Raw genomic sequence first — 20,407 nt, 5'->3', positions numbered from 1 at the left:
AAGAAGAAGATCCATTATCTCTTACCTGGAAATGCCGTCAAACTCCGCGAAAAAAAAAAAACAAAAGAGAAAAAAAAATAATCAGTACCAGAGGGACTCTAGTAACCTAGATCGATTCCCAATCTGAACATCGAAAGGCCTCCTTTGGCCGATTAAATCCCAAAATCAAAACCCAATGTCAAAAGAATACCGATTTGCAAACCCTTCGAGCCTAAATCAAATTTTCTTGAAAACCCATCAAACTTGGGGCATTCCCCCGAACTACGCGAGACCTGATCCCTATACTGGGGTACGTAGGCAACTCGGTTGAACCGAGTTCGGTCGATTCAAAAAGGAAAAGAAATTCAATCCTTTCAAAAAAAAAAAGAGAGGGACAAGTTCCAAAAGAAGAGAAGTTAATTGTTCCAGAAAGAAAAGAAAAAAGGAAAAAAAAAATCAAACAATTTATCTTCAAACTAGGGGCATTCGCCCTGAACTACACACGACCTGATTCCTACCTTGGGATATGTAGGCGACCTGTTCACAGGTTCGGTCGAAATCTTTGTTGAGCCTTAAGCCATTCTTTGAAAAGCCCTATCCTACCTATAAAAGTCCTTCTGGTGTTCAGAACTAATGAGCTAGGTCCTGAGATACAATAAAAAAATGAAATGATGATGAATAAGAAAAATAACGGAGTTTGAAGATCTGCTAGACTGAAAACCTGAAAGGACGGTCTAGGCAAAATTTAAGATCATTCCCCTGCTAAGTTGAAAACCCGAAAGGGCGGCTTAGGCAAAAGCTAAGGGGATAGCCTGCTGGATCGAAAACCTAGAAAGGTGGTTCAGGCAAAAGTTAAGGCTAGCGCGGTCCGCCAAGTTAAAAACCCTGAAGAGGTGACTTGGTCACGGTAAGAGAATCAGTATAAGAAGGCAACAGCCGGTATCAAGACTGAAGATCAACTGAAGTTCAAGCAAATTCAAGTGATATCCTCAAAACTGGGGGCATTGAAGCTAAGCAATCTTAGGGGTCGTAATTAAATTCTTGAGGCATTACTGTTTCGAGGAAGAAGTCCGGTGTTTACCAATTGAAAAACTATTCCTTGAAAGGATAGACTTACCAAACAAAACATTAACTAAGTCAGAAGCATCACTATGTTTGTCAGTATAGTCAGTCAATCTTTATTATTCTAAGTTCACTCCTTCAGGGCTGCTCAATCCTTTGAGTAGTGCCTTTCATCTAAGTTTTCTCTTTAGAAAGAGTCAATTGTCGTTCTTATGTCCAAATGATGTAACTGTCTTGGTGAAGGAGGCCAGGCCTAGGCAGCTCCCTGCAATTATACCTGAAAGAGCTCGAGAATTTAGTCAAACAACTTCATTTCAAAGAAGATCAGCTCAGAAAAATTCAGAAGTAGAAACATCAGAAAGCCCAGCTTCCGTAAAAAGATCATACCCCAGGAAGGCACCTTAAGCTTGGAAGAACCTCAGATGCAATGGTGGTTGAGCCAATTTCTCAGAAAGATGAACCATTCAAATTCATAATTCCCTTCCGGTTAGTTATCCTGGTCAAGAAATGTTTATCTAAACACCTGTCAAGAAGCAGATCCCGCTTTTCCATGTTAATATCCAAGAGAGTCGTTGTTCTAAATTACCAATCTCAAATGTCTTGTTCAAGGTTTCAGTTATCAAAATCCCCAGAAGACAAGACCAGCAGTCTCTTTGAGAAAAATCTTGTTGAAGTTTCATAAAAATGTTCCTAATCCATTCTTGCTAGTAATGGTTCTTCGTTCCAAAGGTTTGCCGTTTCATCATTCGTCAAAGTCCTAGTTTCCAACATCTTTGTCGGGCACGATCCATAATATCCCCGATTTCATTGAGTTCAAAAAAATAAAAAATTCATCAAATCCAATCTTACGTCAAATTCAAGTTCATGGAAAATCTCTAAATTCTTCGAGCCCGTTTGTGAACGGTACCTCTTTTCTCGAGCCCATTTGCAAATGGCCTCGTCTTCTCCTTGAGCCCGTTTGTGAACGGTGCCTCATCTCTCGAGTCCATTTGTGAATGGTCTCATCTTCTCCTTGAGCCCGTTTGTGAACGGTGCCTCTTTTCTCGAGTCCATTTGTGAATGGTTTTCTATCCTCCTTGAGGCCGTTTGTGAACGGTGCCTCATTATCCAAGTCCATTTGGGAATGCTTCTTATCCTCGTTGAACCCGCTTGTGAGCGGCGTCTCATCTCCTTCTAAAAACTGTTTGAGAGCGATCTTTGTCCTTTCCCTTCAGAATCCATTCGAAAATGATATCTCATTCTCTAATTGCCCGTTTGTGAACGGCGCCGCATCGAGTTTTTATTATTATTCAAGTTCTAGGGTTTCATCTAAGGTTTTGCATTATGTTAAGGTGCGTTGTATCTAGAGAGTCCTTTGTCGATTAAAACTACGCAAAATGGTTCTGTCATTTTTAACTTTGGTATTCAATGACTACGTCATCTCTACCAAAGAGGGGCATCTGTAGACACCCCATTTTGTTTTGTTTTAATCAACAAATAAATTAGTGTGTTAAATCCATGTGAGAACCCCCTCTATCATTGATTTATATGTTTTAGGTCATTAATATCTTGATCTGACTTTACGGATCATCAATCGGGACAAAATAAGCTAGGGTCACTTCATAGCCCGGACCCTGATTCCATTCCGAGACCCGATTTCCGTAAATCGTTAGATCAATGGCAGATCATGACCTGGGTCTAACCATCCAAAACCACCTAACCTCTCCTCTCATCCTAACCATTCAAACCTCACCTAACCTCACCTAACCTCTCCTCCCATCATAACCATCCAAACCTCACCTAACCTCACCTAACCTCACCTAACATCACCTAACCTCACCTAACCTTACCTAACCTCACCTAACCTCACCTAACCTCCTATCCCATTCTCCTATAAATACCCTCTCATCTCACCAAAGAAAAGGAGGAAAAAAAAGAAAAGAGGAGAGAACCCCTCTCTTAGAAAATTCAAGCCCTCTCTCTAGACCAAATCCCTCTTCTCCATAAGTTTGCATGGAATATCGTCTACAAAAAGGTATGTCTTTTGGAATTTTATTTTCTTTTCTATATTTGTAGGATTGAGTGTTGTTTTGCGTATATTTTGGTTGATGTCATGTTTAATTTTGTACTAGTTTGGCCTTGGTCATGTTCTCACTTATGCTAAATATAATTAATGTGTTAGGGTCATTAGAACCTATTTGCGATGGGATGTTGAAATCATTGGCTTGTTAGGGAATTTAGATTTCTTTTGGGAAAACAATTCATTAAAAATTTTGAACATTTACAAGAAAGAAAACTTGAATTTTACATGAATTATCAAAACCCATTTAATTTGGCTTACAAAACCTCCATCTTTCAATTGATAACAACAGCCCCCACTCCAATTTGATAACAACAGCCCCCACTCAATCTCAAGAACCCAATATCCATACCCCATCTTGCCAAGTAGATAAAAACAACCCCTTTTTCAAACATCCCATTTGAATCTAATCTCAGGCCCATTCAAGCCATTTTTCATATTCACCGTCTTTTAATCACTAAAAAAATAAGAACTATCAAAAGAAAACATGGGGGTGCCAATATCATTCCCGTCATAGTGCTAGCTGTTAGACTTTAAACAGATTTTTCGACCTCTAAACAACAGAATCGTGGGAAATGGTTAACTACAAAGTCGTAGATATTTTCGTGCCGTTTCCAACGAGTATTCGTGCTAGATCAGACAGCGAGCGGTTAAAAAGTTAAGTCCAAAATGGTTGCGGCACACCTTTAGGCATTTCCAGTTTAATGTTGCTGTCCTTTTGTTTGCAACACAAATTCGAACCTCTAAATCACAGATTTACAAACAATGGAGAACTACAAAGTTGTAGCCCTATAAAAGATCTTTCCAACGCATGTTTGTACGTTGAATTTGGCCAAGCGGTTAAAGAGTTACGACAGTTTTAGTGGGCTGCATTTGTCAGATCTTTTAATGGTCAATGGTTTGTCGAATTTGTGCAATTGTCAAAACTTGGTTGTGTTAACGTCATTTTCCAAACCAAAATCGAAAGACATTAATCTAAAGTACATCCAACCTAAAATTAACAAAACTAAAATTCACCCATTTAAAATCCACTGATAAAAATCCGTTAAAAGCCATTCACCAAAAGACCACTAAAAATTTCAAATGAAACTAAAACCTTCTAAATAAACAACTTTAAAAGCTACCAAACACACTAAATACCTTCAGATAATAAAAGCTTCAAGAAAACTCTAAAAGTTTCCACAAACCCAAAAGAATTCGAGATTCCCAAGAGCCGGTGGATTCAAAATTCCTTTAGGAACCCTTAGAGCCCAATTTAGGAACACTGGTGTCGTGTCGTGTCGTGTCCGAAGTTTTAGGGAGTCTTAGGTTTTAGGGAGTCCTAGAGTCAGGAGTCCAGCCTCATCACGGACGTTTGCTATGTATAGCAACCGTGCCATAGGTTTAGTTACACTAGTCACCCGATCTTTTCCATAGGACAAGCCTAGTAAACTAGGATGTAGGCTAACCTGCATTAGTCTAAGGGACAACTTGCATTTAGATAAGAATCATATAGCATCTTCGATGAAATCCTAAGATAATAAAATCCTCAACTTGAATTAAATAACTTCTCTTAAAACTGTTGAAACAGTCAATCCCGTCTAGGTCGGTGTCTTAGTTGAGTTAGGCATATGTAACTTAGCTTAGGTGCACCGAACTACGTCGACTCTGATCCCAGTGAGGCTTGGGTACGTAGGCAGCTTGGATGTCTGATGGCATACCACCCGCGAGTCGGCACCACAAACAAATTGTGGTGTTTTGTATATTAATTTTCTTGTAAATGCTTAATCAAATCACTTAGGATTTTCCATGAAATTAGAATTCTAGGAGAACTTTCACTTAGATTGAATCCAGACAAATTAATAAATCAAGATACACATCTAGGATTCACATTGAAATTAGATCATAGGATGCATGCCACTTAGTTCGCACATTAACATAGAGTTGAATGAGCCATTTAAAATAAATTTAAAAGAGTTAGCTTTTGGAATCGAAGACCGATTATCGGGCAGGAATGGTGCATGTGGCGGATAACTCCCCATACCTTCCATTCTCGTAACCAGGTAGCGAGTCTAGATTTCTGGTTAATTACGGGTCCTAGATCCCACATCTAGGTGGCGACTCTGTCAGTCTCTTTCGTGTGGAATTCGGATTGCCTTAGTGATCCCAAGTTCACAGGAAAGATTAATTCAAATCAACATTAAAAGGCACACGCCAATCGCGTGGGTACGAGAGACCAAGAGAGAGAGCGCGGCGGCTCGCGCCCCACCCCTCTCGCGGGATCAGGGTACCACAGTTTGATATTGTTTTCTTTTACTTTATTAGGTTATCCAGCGGCTGGTCTGGACTAATTAATGTTGTTTATCATTTTATGATTGCTATAGATTGTGTATTTTTTTATTGAAAATTCTTATTTGCTTAGCACTTAATTTATTTTTATAAGAATTAAATGAAAATTTGAGATTGCCTAGTAGCTCTTTTCTTCTCTCTTGGTGGATAACTCAGTCTTCTAGACCTCTTTAGATACTAGAACCTGTACTAGGAGGCATATTCTGTCTCATTAGGAGATCCTCCTTTGGAGGCAAGCCTCATTTAGAGCCTACTCTCAGGGAGGTTGCCTTGATTTTGATAAATGGTGTACCCATAGGAGGCATGCCTTGCCTCATTTAGAGAGCCTTTGAATCATTCGTTTGTGTGGTGATATTATCGGGGGAGTCTTTGACTCATTTGATCTTTATTGTTGTTATTAGGGAGTCATATGTCTTGGCTTTGTAAGTAATTAGCCTTTAGGAGGCCTGCTTGGCCTCATTTGTAGAATCCTCTCTGAGGTTGCACCTCAATTTGTACCTCTGTTAATTAGAGACCAATTTGGTCAATTAGTTGTCTTAGCCTTGCTTACCCCTTGCAAGGGCAATGATAAGGTTATTTGGAGCCCATCTTTGTGTGTGTTTGGGAGACCCGCCCGGTCTCATTCTCTCGCTAGTTCTCCTCTTTGTGCGTCGTTTGGTTTTTGGGAGAACACCCTACTCGGCTTGGCTTCATACTCCTACCATTATGGGGTACTGGGCGCACATTTGTTGCACCCTAGGGCTAAGTAGCTGTCCGGCCCGGCTGGGTGTTTTACCTCTGCCAAATGTGCAAATTCTTGTTCCATTTCTTTTAGAGAGTCCTTGACTCATTTATCCTTTTAGTTGGTATTGTTAGAGTCTTTGACTCATATTCCCTTTCTTCTAGCGAGTCTTTGACTCATTTTTATCCCATTCTTGGTAGTGTTATTAGAGTCTCCGACTCATTTGTACTCCCTCCCTGGTGTCATTAGTGAGGAGTTTTTCCTTTCGAGACTAACTCAGTCTTATTAGAGCCTTCCCTGCTTGGGATCTTAGATTATTTTTCTCTGTTCTTGGGACACTTCTTCGCGTGTTGTGGTTCGTCTCTTTGAGGCGTTTGTTGCTTGTTCGGGGTTTCCCCTTTGGATTTAGGGCTTTGCCCTAGTTTGTGTTTGTGCTTGCGTGTTCCCTTTAATATTGAAAGCATTTTAAGGTCCAAAAGTATTGGAATATTTGAAAACTCAAAAAACATTAGAAATATGAAACTCAAAAACATTTGAAAACTTTTAAAATATTAAAAACATTTGAAAAACATTAAAACCGTTAAATCATTTGAAGTGTTAGGTTTTAGTTAGGAGAGTTCAATTTTCGAACTACGTTGGCTTGATCCTCTTTCACGAGGTACGTAGTGCAGCTTGGGATCCATATCCCAAGTCCAGCCAAACTTTTTGTAAATAATATTTTAAACTTTCTTCAAAAACCTTTAAAACCTTGTTTTTTCAAAAGATCTCCCTCTAGAGTTAGGAGTTTCTCCTAGATAGAGAGTTTTAGAGTTAGGTGTTTCTTTTGATAGGTTGTTTGTTTGTTTGTTTGTTGTGTGCTTGTTTTAGAGTTAGGGGTCTATGTTAGAGTTATAGGAGCGCCTCCGTCCGGTCAGTCGGCGATCCACATCGCCGAGTGATGACTAGAATAGGATACGCTAGTCCACCCTTTGTTTTCCTTAGGAAGCACAGCCTCGTTACACATAGGTTGTAGGAACCACCTGCATTAGCTTAGGGCTAATCTTTTTTTTTTTTTAGTTAGGGCATATAGGGTGTCCTAAAATCCACAATTCACTGGAATTTAAATAATCGTACAAGAAACTTTAATAACTAGTCCGGTCTTTTAGATCGAGTCTAGGATAGAGGTCTAGGTGTCTTAGGCATCCTAGCTTAGAATAGGCGCGAAGAACTACGTTCCCTTGATTCTCGTGGAGGCGGGGATACGTAGGCTTCTTTGGATGAATACCAGACTATCCGAGGACTCGGGCTAATAATTTAGAGTCTTAGGATTTGTTGTGTAGTTATTGAATGATTTGATATGTTTTCTTACTTTTTAGTACTGATCCTATACCTTTAGCTATAGCTTGCATGTGTTTGCACATCAGAATTTAGACACCCATTAGGCATGTCACTCATAACCTAGTTGTGCTTAGGTGACACATTTTTCATTTTATTATATATGTGTTTATTATTTTTATCCTCAGGAAATGTATGCTTAGGTAGACGACTCCTGAGGATTGTTCCTATTTCACATGATTTTTTACCCAAACTTCTTTGGAGTTAATAATAAATGGCATAAGAGACCAAGTGCTTGCACTCGGACGAATCAGGGGTGCTCTCAGACCTTCCCCATTCGTAACCAGGCACGGACCCATATACATTTCTGGTTATCCATGGTATACAAAGCATATTTTGTTTAAGGATCCATGGCCGTATACCATGGATGGCGACTCTGAGTTTGTTTAGGTACGTTTCGAATCTGGACTTGTTCCCGAATCGAAAGGTATCCCTTTTATATCGCCACTTGTGCTATGCTATGAGGGTGGCATCCGTTTCGAGAATTCCTTGGTAGAGCTCTCCTTCACGTGTGGATGATCCAAGAGGCCGCTGGGGGCTCGTCCCCCACCTCTCTCCCGGATCGGGGTCCACATGTGGCAACTATCATTGCGAGCTCCTATATTTTGTAGTTCTGGCTTCTATTAGATGGGAAATTAGTGTTAAAAAAGTGTTCCAATATTTCATTAGGCATAGGTAATCAGTACACTGAGGTAAGTTTTACTTGGTTGTGGCAATAGTGTTTCGTGGTTGTTGGGGATACATGACTGCTCTCACATGCTAAGCAGTTACCATATGATGCTTTATCTCTCCATATATGTTGGAATGGATGGGTTCCATGGTCTGTGGTAATCATGTTCTAAAAGTGATAATTACAGGCGCTTTACCATCCATTATTTGATTGTTAAAGTTTAAATTTTCATTTAGCCATGTGTTCCGATTCAATAATTTCTGAATGATTTCTAACATTTGAATAGCGATTGTCTGCCCGTATATGTATAAGATGTTATCTAGAGAGAAGTAATTTTTTGCAATGATGGATATATAGAGAGAGAAGGGTATTGATTTTCTTTCTTCTTCCGGAGGAATTCTTATATCATTTTTTTTAGAAGGCTTGTTGAATCTTTGGAGTATCTTATTCCTCTTATGGTTGAGAGGGCGATGAAGGCGCTAGCCCAAGCCCATTATTTTAGGGGACTTGCTCAGTCTTAGTAGAGTTTTCCCTCTTTTATTTAGAGACTTCTCTAGTCTTTTAGAAACCATTATATGGTAGTTTCTCTTTCTCATTTAGGAGACCATTGTGGTCTTATTAGTGAGTTTTATCATAGGAGATACGCTTTGTCTCGTTAGGCAGCTCTCCTCTGGGAGCAAGCCTCGTTGCTTAGAGCCCGCCTTCTTCCCATTGGAGGCATACAATGCCTCATTTGTAGAACCTCCCTGGTTTGTCTCTCTTTTGAGTTAAAAGACATTCTATGTCTTATTTGTCCCCCCCTTATAGAGTGTTAGAGAGTCTACGACTCATTTATCCTTTAGTGGTAGTATTAGGGAGTCTTTGACTCATTCCTCCTTTAAGTTGTAGTATTAGAGAGCCTTTGACTCACTCGTCCTTTGGATGGCATTGTTAGAGAGTCTTTGATTCACTCGTCCTTTAGATAGCAGTATTAGAGAGTCTTTGACTCATTTTCCCTTTTTTCTATAATTGTTTTTAGGAGTTTCTCCTTAGTGTTGTCGTTAATCTTGTTTGTTAGAGACTTGCCTAGTCTCATTGGAGCTTTACCTTCTGGGGTCTTAGATCCTTTCGTCATCTTTGATAGTTAGCTTACCTGGTTTAGGGGTTTCCCCTGTTGGCCCTAGGGTTTGGCCCTAGGGTTTTTGCTTTGTATATTCCCTTAGGTCTTTAACCAAAAGGGTGAAAACTCTTTAAATTTTAAAAACTTTGGAAAAAGTTTTAAAAATCCAAAAATATTGAATATTTCAAAACTCAAAAAAACATTAGAAATTTAAAACATCGAAAACACTTGAAAACCTTTAAAAAGCCAAAAGTGTTGAGTGTTTTAGAAACAGTAATTAGGAGAGTTCGTTTCGAACTACGTTGGCTTGATCCTCTTTCACGAGGTACGTAGTGCAGCTTGGGATCTTTCTCCCAAGTCCAGCCAAACTTTGTAAATAAATCTTTTAACCATTTTAAAAAAATATAAAAATCTTCCAAAATATTGTTTTTCGAAAAGATCTTCCTCTAGAGTTAGGACTTTGTCCTAGATAGAGAGTTTTAGAGTTAGGAGTTTGTCTTTTGTTGTGTGCTTGTTGTGTTAGAGTTAGGAGTTTGTCCTAGCCAGGAGCGCCTCCGTCCGGTCAGTTGGCGATTCACATCGTCGACTGATGATTAGGTCTTGGATATGTTAGCGATCCTATTATTTTCCTTAGGACGCACAGCCTAGTTACACGTAGGTTATAGGAACCTCCTGCATTTGGTTAGGGCATATAGGGTGTCCTAAAATCCACCATTCACTGGAATTTAAATAATCATACAAGAAACTTTAATAACTAGTCCGGTCTTTTAGATCGAGTCTAGGATAGAGGTCTAGGTGTCTTAGGCATCCTAGCTTAGAATAGGCACGAAGAACTACATTGCCTTGATTCTCGTGGAGGCGGGGATACGTAGGCTTCTTTGGATGAATACCAGACCATCCGAGGACTCGGGCTAAATCGTTTAGAGTCTTAGGATTTGTTATGTTGTGTGTTTTGTTATGTTCTCTTACTTTCTTGTACTGATCCTCTACCTTTAGCTGTAGCTTGTATGTGTTTGTCCATCAGAACTTAGACACCAGTTAGGTATGTCACTAATAACCTAACAATAATTAGGTGGCACCTCTTTCATTTATTTTTTGTGTGCTTATTATTTCTATTCTCAGGAAATGCATGCTTAGATAGACGACTCCTGAGGATTGTTCCCATTTCACATGATTTTTGCCCAAAACTCTTCGAGGTTAATAATAAATGGCATAAGAGACCAAGTGTTCGCACTCGAGCGAATTGGGTGCGCTCTTCAGACCTTCTCCATTCGTCACCAGGCACGGACCTTTTGTATCTCTGGTTATCCATTGCAAACAGAGCATTTGTTTTGGTTCCATGGCGCATCCATGGATGGCGACTCTGAGTTATTTTCAGATATATCTTGGTTTCGAGCCCTGGCTCCGGATCAGGATGTATCTCTTTCTTTTTTATATCGCCACTCATGCTATGCTGTGAAGGTGGCAACAGTTTCGAGAGTTCCTTAGTAGAGCTCTCCTTCACGTTGTGGAGATCTAGAGGGTGTTAGGGACTCGTTCCCTCACCGTCCATCTCGGATCGGGGTCCACAGCTAGCGCTCACAAAACATAGGGGGCTCACTTTGTTTGGATGATCCAAAGCATTCATTTGATAGGCCCTCACATAGATAGGATGCTTACAAAAAATTAAGTCCATAGGATCATCCTAACCCTTCCATTTGTGGAGGTTTAGATTTATGGAGGTTTATTCCCATCCATTTTAACCTCCACAAATGGAAGGGTTAGGATGATCCTATAAAGTTGATTTTTTGTGGGCATCCTATCTATGTGAGGGCCTATCAAATGAATGCTTTGGATCATCCAAACAAAGTGAGCCCCCTATGTTTTATGAGTGCCACCTCATATGAGGTGGTCCCACCGTCACCTCAGTAACCTTTTTCAAATATATATATATATATATATATATATATATATATATATGAGAAAACGGTTCCTACACATATGTGTAGATAAGTTGTCTACACACTAGCTTAAAATACAGTGGGGGCCACATTATTTGGGTGATCCAAACCATTCATTTTTAAGGCCCTCACATAGATAGGGTGTCCACAAAAAATCAGATCCATAGGATCATCCTAACCATTTGAACTGTGGAGGCAAAAAATGGACTAATTTGTGAAGGTTTAAAGACATCCATTTTACCTCCACAAATCGTAGGGTTGGGATGATCCTATGGATCTGATTTTTTGTAGACACCCTATCTATGTGAGGGCCTTTAAAATGGATGGCTTGGATCACCCAAACAATGTGGGCCCCCACTGTATTTTAAGCTAGTGTGTAGAGAACTCTCTACACATATGTGTAGGAACCGTTTTCTCTATTATATATATATGAGAAAACGGTTCCTACACATATGTGTAGAGAGTTCTCTACACACTAGCTTAAAATACAGTGGGGGCCCACATTGTTTGGGTGATCCAAGCCATCCATTTTAAAGGCCCTCACATAGATAGGGTGTCTACAAAAAATCAGATCCATAGGATCATCCTAACCATTCGAACTGTGGAGGCAAAAAAGGGACTAATTTGTGAAAGTTTAAAGACATCCATTTTACCTCTACAAATCGTAGGGTTGGGATGATCCTATGGATCTGATTTTTTGTAGACACCCTATCTATGTGAGGGCCTTTAAAATGGATGGCTTGGATCACCCAAACAATGTGGGACCCCACTGTATTTTAAGCTAGTGTGTAGAGAACTCTCTACACATATGTGTAGGAACCGTTCTCTCTCTCTCTCTCTCTCTCTCTATATATATATATATATATATATATATATATATATAATTGCTAGCGTCCATCGCAAAAGGCATTTCACGGCTGGTCTATCACACGCTAGACCAGCCACCTCATGAATGAAGACAACAACTTTTGTCTCCATTCATGAGGTGGTTGGTTTGACGTACGACAGACCAGACGCGAAAAGCCTTTTGCGATGTACTTTAGCAAATCCGTTAAGATATATATATATATATATATATATATATATATATATATATATATATATATAGAGAGAGAGATATATATATATATATATATATAGAGAGAGAGAGAGAGAGAGAGAGAAAACTGTTGGTGCGCTTAAGCTCACCATTTTTTTGTTGCGCTTAAGTTGTTATAACGCGTCCCATTCGTTTAAATGTTTGGGTCCCGCTTAAGCGCACCAATGGGAGGCGTTATAACAACTTAAGCGCACCAAAAAAATGATGCGCTTAAGCTCATCAACAGTTTTCTCATATATATATATATATATATATATATATATATAGAGAGAGAGAGAGAGAGGAAAAATGATTGGGTCCCGCATTTTTTATGGTGGTCCAAACCATTCATTTGCAAGGCTCTTACATAGATAGGGTGTGTACAAAAAATCAGCTCCATAGGATCATCCTAACCCATCCAAAAGTGGAGGGCAAAATGGGCAGATTTGAGGACAAACAGTGTGTCCATTTTGCCCTCCACTTTTGGATGGGTTAGGATGATCCTATGGAGCTGATTATTTGTACATACCCTATCTTTGTAAGGGCTTTTCAAATGAATGCTTTGGATCATCTTAACAATGTGGGCCCACATGAATTTTGTGCCCTCGAGCGCATATAGCTCCTCTAGCGCATTTAAGCTATATGCGCTCGAGTGCACAATCATTTTCCTCTTATATATATATATATATATATATATATATATATAATAGGTAGCTAATCCTCAAAAGGAAAGTTTGAGGAGATTGCATTCAATATTGAGGTATGTAATATCGTATTATTTTGGTGTTTTGATATTCCTATTCAAGTGAGAACCATTGTTTCTTTGACTGATGCACTTCTGTTTATGTATATGAAATCTTTAGTAACTACCTTGGGTCTGGCATGCTTACCTTGTCATCCTTGTGACCATTTTGACTTTCCTTGTCATCTAGGACATTGTCTATTTTTCTTGTGATGAGAACCTTTGATCTTTTTGAACTTCTTATGGGACCCATTCCTAAACATTGATTTCTTACATTTCTATGGATTCATATGGCACTATTTTGATGTGGAGACTTCTTGTGGAGGCTTAGGTTATGTGAACCCTACCAATTAGGGGTCGTGCATTGGTTTTATTGTCCCCTCTCCAATGGGGTTAGTTCATTGGCCATATGGACCCAGTCAGTGGGAAGGAACGCTGGCCCCGTCGACAGGTATGTATGTGAGGAACTAGTTCCGACACCGTGGGCAGTCGGTGATAGCAATAACATGCTTTTTGGACTAGGCTGATGACCTTAAAGTGATATTGTTCTTTATTAGACTTTGTTTATTGATCAAACATGATACATACTTTCTTTGAATTGATACTTATGTTCTAAGATTGTGTTGACCCTGCTACTCTCTTGCTTAGCCATTACATGTAGTCTACATCCTTCGATTCATGGATGGCATTCATTCAATGTGGAACCGTGTACCCTAATTAGATCACATTGTTTGACCCCTTTTGTTCATGGCATGCATATATATACCCAAAATGAAGTAACATGTTATTATGTACTGAGCTTTGGCTAATTGTGGATTTACAATTTTCAGATTTTTACCCCCGTGGTGCAAACGAGGGAGCGGTGGCATAATTCTTGAAGTCTTTTATATTTTCATTTGAATTTGAGAGACAATGAGTATTGTTTAAACAATTGTAATGGACCATGATTAATTATTTATTTTCTGTAACAAGAGAGAGTAAGAGATATAGAGTAAGAGGCTCTATTATTTTGATTCATGTATGACGGTAAGACCTATTATTTCATAGAATTGGCTATAGATGGTTCTGGTTATCTTTGTGCAGGCTTGTATACTTGTAGGGATTTCTTTGCAGCCATACAGCACTGTAATCTCCTAGGCCGTGCTCACGGGTTGGGGCGTGATACCAAGAGACACATGCATAATTCGTTTGTAGAGGAATCTACTGTCTTAAAGACAATACCTTAAGTGGTGTGCCTTACCCTTAATCTGATTATTATTATATTTGTATTCCACATCACCGTCATTTTTCAAATCCGTTCACACACTTTAGCCCATTTCCCCATCACCATCATTTTTCAAAAGCTTCTCAATACACCTGGATGTAATCTTTCTCATAGTTTTTTTTTATGGCTTAATCTTTCTCATAGTTGAAGCATAAGCCCTCATTCATAAAGGAAAGCAAAAAATTATTAATAGAGATGACAATATTTTCAGAAGATGAAAAAATAGATTAAAAGATTAAGATATGAAGCATTAAGTCATCTATGAATGAACATACATGTAGAGAGAAGAGAGAACGAGGAGAAGAATATTATGGCTCTCACAGTAACAAATCTCAACCTTGCATATCAACCCTCGTATCCTACTATTGTTAGATGCCATCTCTAATCCTTTGTTTTTTTAATTGCACTCTTTCCAGATAATCCGATGGATCCAAATGTTACTGGACGGGATTTGGGCAGAACAATTGGGTCCGATTTGTGACCATCGGATCCATATCCTAAGTGTTGTGGGACTTGAGTAGAACTCACCCTTAAAAGCTAGCCTTACATTAAGGGTTGGGTGCCCAAGTCCTTATAAGCCCTCCAGATCAGTTGTTCTTTTCCATGGGATCTTTTGCTTTCGCGTGGAACCCCAACACGAAGGTCCTAAAATATTTTGGATCGTGGCCCAAATGTAGCCACAAAATTTTACGGGGAGCCCTAGACCAGGTGGCACCAATGTATAAAAGTATCTGAATCTACCGCGAGATCTATTTTTGTAACATTTTAAAACTTTACTCAAAACAACAGTCATTTTCCTGCCTTTTTGTTTCGACAACTCTCTCCCACTTTAATTCGTTCAGTCATATTCCCATCAAATAAATGAAGTGTAGATTGCACCATCCGAGTTTGGTGAAAGCATGTGGCTAGGAAGAAGTGTCTCATACCATTGAGCTACAAGATACTTGGACACGGTATTTACCATGTAATCAGTCTCTACAGACCTACACCCATTCATTGCTGTTTGAAAAACAATGGTCAGATGGGACTAAGGGTGTCAATTTTGGCTCGGGCGCTCGCTCGAGCTCGGCTCGAATCCTTAACGAGCCGAGCCCGAGTTAGGCTAGGCTCGGCTCGTTAAGGCTCGTTAAGAATTTAATATATTTAAATATATATATATTATATATTAATATATACATTAAAAGGGTTGTCCATTGAGTGAAAAGGGGGGGCAAAATATGTCACTTCATTTTTGGAACCCCATTTGTTACTAGGACCACCCCCCATAGTGTAAAAAAAGTAGTCAAATTACACTAGTAGGGCTGTCCAGGGAAGATGAGGGGTGTGAACATAATATAACCCGAGCTCGGTAAGGCTCGCGAGCCTGACAGAGCCGAGCCCGAGCCCGAGCCGAGCCTCACTTGTGAGCTTAACGAGCCGAGCCCGAGCCCGAGCCGAGCCTCACTTGTGAGCTTAACGAGCCGAGCCGAGCCTGGCCAAGCTCGGCTCGGCTCGGCTCGTTTACACCCCTAGATGGGACCCCCTAAAACCCTTCATAAATTCCACCTTTATTTCTTCTTATTCCTTTTTTTTGAGAAAAAAATATTTCTTAGGCTTTAGGTTTTGGCCTAGATCCCCTAAGGACATGTTTGACAACTATGAAAAAATTATCCCATAGAATATGTGAAGGCCCAATTGTGAGACTGAAGATGCAAAACAATGGGGCCCACATTGTTTGAGTGATCTAAGCCATCTAGCCCTCACATAGATAGTGGGTGCGAAGAGAATCTTCTCCATGGGATCATCCTAAGCTTCGGATCCGTGGAGGTTTCTATATTGTGCCATCTATTTTATACTTCCATAAATGGGAGGATTAGGATCATCCTATGAAGAAGATTTTATTGGCAGATGTTATCTACATCATGGCCCAACAAATGAATGGCTTGGATCACCACAAATAATGTGGGCCCCACTGTATTTTTGGGTAACTTTGAACTACCACTAATCTATTTTTACTTAGAGGGACCTTCAATGTATGATGATATTTGTCTCCATTTAACCATAATCATATCATCTCCCTCTAAATAGTTAGGGCATGTTTGGAAACCATGAAAAAATATTTCATGGAATATTAGTGGCCCCAGTTGTTTGTGAGAGATGGGAGGAGAGGGAGAGACTTGAGAGGCTAGGTGTGATGGAAGCATGAAGAGCCCCAAAATACCTGGAAAAAAAACCCAATTTGAAGTAGCATATTATTTTTCACAGCTTCTAGGATTTCTCATGTCACTCCACTTGTACCACATCGAGTCTCTCTCTCTCTCTCTCTCTCTCTCTCTCTCTCTCTCTCTCTCTCTCTCAGCTCATCTTTTACAATTGAGCTCACAATTCTTCGATCCATGGAATAAATTTTCATGGTTGCCCTAGGTGATAAGAAAAAAATTTCCCAAGAAAATTTGTTTGTCAAAAATGTTTTTCTTGCAATCCAAACAAGGGCCTTAAGACTACATTTTCATTGGAGTTATTCCACAAAAGATGATCCTGTCTCATTTTTTAACTTGAAAAAAAGGGGGCTAATATATCATTTGCCCAGAGGTAAAATGGCAATTTTGGGTCCCATAAGGGATATGCATGTACAATCAAGACCGTTAATCTCGGTCAGCGTCTTTCTTTGATTAATTAAATGTTATCTCTTATAAAAAATTAAGACCGTTGATCTTGTAGAAAATCACGAGGTGACCCAGATGGATTTGGTCCTATCCTAAAGGGGCATCTCATGTGTAAAATAAAAGACTACACAAGTCATATGTTTGGCATTTCTTACCGCAACCATTAAAACAAACTTGATATTTTTTCAGAGAAACTAAATGATAATTACTATGGAAAATGCGATCCGGTAATATTTATCGATCGTGAGATTGATTATCTCGACCACTCCTGGCAAGATTCCTTTCAAACTTTTAGGTCCTACACGGATGTACTAAATTTTAATTAGTATGAGAAGTTGGCCAAAAACTAAATGGCCGAAGTTATAGTTGGGGCCTACCTAAATCATGTTTAGGGTTGTGCCTATTTCAATTGGTGTTAGAATATGTGGGATCCAATGGTTGGATTGGGTTAAGATCTCACCGTTGGATCATCTTGGAGGTAGATTGGGTAAGTTGGCTAAATGAGGAAACTAGATAAATTAGGTGAGTGGATAAGAAGAGGCAAGCAAGAAGTATTAGGAAAGTATATTTCATTAGGTAGATTTGATTAGGATTCCTTCCCTTCCATAATTATCTTGATTTCCCTTCTATGCTTATCATGTAAGTGCTTTATATAAGCACCCTTTGATTATTGTAATTGTATCCAAGTTTAGTGAAATTTTTGAAATTTATTATGGTATCAGAGCGGGACGATCCGACCCGTCCTTGACCACAGCTTTCACAGATCCGTTTTCCGGCGGACGGCTAACTCGGCCGTCCGCCAGGCCAACATCGCTCTCCAATTTATCCACTGCAAAAACAGCCCCTGCAAATCTAAATCCCAACTCTTAGAATTCGCTTCCTTTGTGTTTGCCTCATTTTCTTCTCTGCTTTCCCATGTTCCATCCACGGGTTTTCATCCATGCCTTCACTGCAGTACTCACAGCCATCTCCCCTTACGTTCATTTGATCGGCCTCATGCAAAGAGAATGAAGTCGTCAATGTTTTGTCCAAATATGAAGCCTTGAATTCCAACATCATGAAGAGAAGATGAGGGATGCCCACGGAACACAGAAGCCTATGGTGTAGACACGGCTAACTTTTTCTCTGTTTTCAATGCACCCCATCTCTTCAATATATCTCCTAAATTTTGATATTTGCACCATCCTATTCATGTACCATTTAAATCCGTAAAGTCATTGGCCTTTTTTATGTGCCGTTAGCTTTTCCGCTATTATTCGTCGCCCATCTCTATACTTCCATTTTTTTCTCTCTTTAATTTCTTGATCCATTTCAGTTGAGATACCTCTTCGAGATGCGTGCCTGAAATAGGAGCTCTACTCAGTTGAGGGGCCTCTCTCCTCGAGGTTCGTGCCTGAGAGAGCAATTTGAAATTCCCATGAAGATTGGTATTCTAAAACCCTCCCATGTTGTCATGCCCATCGAAGCCCATTCTTGCCCATTCCGGCATCGGTCCATAGTGACCCAATCTTACTCGTCCATCGAGGCTTGAGTCTTGTCTAGCCCATTGAGGTTGTGTTATATTGATCCATTGGTTTTTTTTTAAACCCTCTTTGCGACACATCAACAAGCGGCGTCTTATTCGGCAACCATCGTTGGTGATCATTGGTAGCAACATCAGTCTTCACCATCAACTTTCGGAAGTGTGCATCAAATTGGTGGATTTTGATTAAATTTGTAATTTAGGAATTCTATTTTCCATATTTGGCAATTTTATTGTAATCAAACGTATATCAATTTTAAATCCATATACGTTTGAGAGGGCATGTTAGAATATGTGGGATCCAACGGTTGGATTGGGCTAAGATCTCACCGTTGGATCATCTTGGAGGTAGATTGGGTAAGTTGGCTAAATGAAGAAACTAGAAAAATTAGGCGAGTGGATAAGAAGAGGCAAGCAAGAAATATTAGGAAAGTAAATTTAATTGGGTAGATTCGATTAGGATTCCTTCCCTTCCATAATTATCTTGATTTCCCTTCTATGCTTATCATGTAAGTGCTTTATATAAGCACCCTTTGATTACTCTAATCGTATCCAAGTTTAGTGAAAAAATTTATCAGTTGGGGCCCAACAAATGAACGGTTAGTTCTGTCCCAGTTCTTTTTGATATAAATGCAGGGGTGCAACTTGTGTCAAGTTTTTTATAAGTTGCCTTGAATTTTAGGCATTGATTACGTAGGACTCCTTCTTACTTAGGTAAATGTTTCCTTTTATTAGGAAAATCTTATCTGATTAGGATTTCCTAAATATAAGCTTCTCAAGCATATGGGGCTCTTGTAAGATTTTGATTTTCAAAATCTTATTTTTTAGTCAAAAGAAACTGTTTGGAAAATATTTTCTAAGTGTGTTTCAGAAAAGGAAAAACCTTTCTTTGGAAAGATTTGCTTTTTGCAAGAGAAAGAGAATAGTGCAAAAGTAGTGTGAAAAAGATAGTCCCGTACTGACTCATAAGAAAAGAAAAATTGGGCTTATAAAGCTTTACTCTTTTCTCTTCTTTATTATGGTGCACAAAGGGTCTTAGCCATGGGTTGAACCGTGGGACGGTGCAACGCACCGTTCACACACTCGCACGCGGGCAATGAGCTATAGGGCGCATAGTGGTGCTTTTTTAGGCGCACTTTGCACTTTGCACGCCGCATCGTAGTGATTGGAGCCTTTCATTTTTCCCGATTTGACCCGGACCGTTGGATCAAGATCGACTTGGATCGGTCAAGTGGGTAGACCAAATGGTTCGGTCAAGTTGGGCCTGAGTTCGGGCCCAACGGTTAGCCCAGCAGGCCTAGGGGCTCCAATGGATAGTGCGCGAGTGGGTGCGATCCGAACCGTCAGATCGTGGTGTAACAGCTAGTAGATGATGACCATTGGATTGTATCTCTTCTACACAACGGTCAAGTTCCTAAAGGGTGTAATCTGCACCGTGGATGGGAGATCTAGCGGTTACGGAGTTGGAAGGGTTTTTACATAAGCCAACGGTCACTCCGGGATTGATCTGAACCGTAGAATTGCGATTAGACGCGATCTAACAGTCAAAATTCATACCCGCTGAAAGGATGCGCAGAAAGGGTGTTTTCCAACAGGAAAGCCACCACAAGCTCTCTAAAAATAACAGAAATTGTCCATTCTAGCAGATTTCAGATTTCGACTTTGGTATACCCAAAATTGCTATTTCCAGCACAATTCTCTCTCTCTTTAATCCCCTACAAAGTTTATGTTTTACTATTTTAGAAGTTTTGTTCACGTGTTCTGTTTTCTGCAGAAACAGACACTTGTGTCTCAAATACTTGCAAAATTCAAAGGTGATTCAGGGCTTGATTCCGTTCAGTGCAGAACGTCGTCAAGCAATCGGTTTGGAACCGGGCTTCATTATATCTTGGAGGTGAGTTCGTGGTCCCCTTTGCACATTACT

The sequence above is a fragment of the Tasmannia lanceolata genome, unplaced genomic scaffold (assembly GCF_043159265.1).
Source record: "Tasmannia lanceolata isolate RefF3 unplaced genomic scaffold, GAP_Taslan_0.1 ptg000025l, whole genome shotgun sequence".
Lineage (NCBI taxonomy): Eukaryota > Viridiplantae > Streptophyta > Magnoliopsida > Canellales > Winteraceae > Tasmannia > Tasmannia lanceolata.
Note: the sequence above shows the minus strand (reverse complement) of the source record.